Source organism: Microtus ochrogaster, chromosome 15 (assembly GCF_000317375.1).
Source record: "Microtus ochrogaster isolate Prairie Vole_2 chromosome 15, MicOch1.0, whole genome shotgun sequence".
Lineage (NCBI taxonomy): Eukaryota > Metazoa > Chordata > Mammalia > Rodentia > Cricetidae > Microtus > Microtus ochrogaster.
In genome coordinates, this window is record NC_022017.1 from 5557920 (window position 1) to 5559315 (window position 1396).

A 1396-nucleotide genomic window follows, 5' to 3' on the forward strand; every position below is an offset into this window, starting at 1 on the left:
GGAACTCCCTTGGTAGACCAGGCTGGTCTCGAACTCACAGAGATCCGCCTGCCTCTGCCTCCCGAGTGCTGGGATTACAGGTGTGCGCCACCACCGCCCGGCAGTAATTTCTTTATTCATTAATGGTAATCACAACATACAGAGGAGAATCCCACATCAGAATCCAGTTCACTTTTCAATACAAATTCTTCCTCCTTCCAATCTGATTTCCTTTAGAATTTATCTAAGTTTTTAATCCCTGTGCATACTTTTATTTTTGCTTGGTTGGATATTCTCAGCATGGCCATTCGGCAGCAAGCTGGGGGCTACTACCAAAATGAAAAGGAAGTGCTGACCAAATGTAGGTCATGAGCTAGCAAAAAGGCTCAGAGGGCAAAGGCCCACACTGTCAAGCCTGACAATCTGAATTTGATCCCGAGATGCCATGAAAGAGAAACAAAATTGACTCCCAGAAGTTTTTCTTGGAGTATATGGTAGGCAGGCAGGAAAGCACAGACACACACACAAAAATAAATAAATGAATAAACAAGTGAGTGTTGGTGGGGTGGTGGTGGTGGCACACAACTTTTAATCCCAGCACTTAGGAGACAGAGACAGGCAGATCTCTGTGTGTTCAAGGCCAGCCTGGCCTACAAGCAAGTTATAGAACAGCCAGGACCATTATACAGTGAAACCCTGTCTTGAAAACAAATAAATAAATATAAAAATTTTAAAATGTAGCTCTTATGGAAAAATATTTTTAAAAATAGCTACAACTTATGACAGCCCTCTATATTTCTATCTCATTGTTCACTTGAGAGGATCGTTACATACATACATACAGACGGACTAGTATGTCTGTTTAATAACTGACTGTTCATTTAAATGATTATTATAAGTTTGGAAAAACAGGAGTTGTTGGATGGGGTGATGAATATCTTTGATCCCAGCTCTCAGGAGGTAGAGGCAAGCAGATTTCTGTAAATCTGAAGTAAGCCTGATCTACAGAGAGAATTCCAGGCAAGACAGAGCTACACAGTGGGACCCTACTTCAAAATACACGCATGCATGCACAGCGAGAGTTATTGTTAATGCTAAGTATTATCTGTTGTTGAGATGAGGTCAACTGTTTTAGCCCAGGCTAGCCTAGAAGCTGTGGTCTTCCTTCCTCAGGCTCCCGAGCGCCAGGATTACAGGTATGTTCTAAGCATACAACTTTCTGCCAAAATAAATGATTATAATAGTTGTATTTTAAGAAAGAACTGGGCCGGGCGGTGGTGGTGCACACCTTTAATCCCAGCACTCAGGAGACAGAGACAGGCGGATCTCTGTGAGTTCGAGGCCAGCCTGGTCTACAAGAGCTAATTCCAGGACAGGCTCCAAAGCCACAGAGAAACCCTGCCTCGAAAAACCAAAA

General features: G+C 43.0%; 1 protein-coding gene across 1 annotated transcript in view; it reads right to left on the reverse strand.

The window, feature by feature from the left end:
- Window positions 1–1396, reverse strand: part of Spats2 (spermatogenesis associated serine rich 2) — a 69003-nt gene that overhangs the window by 29823 nt on the left and 37784 nt on the right. The window lies entirely within an intron of this gene.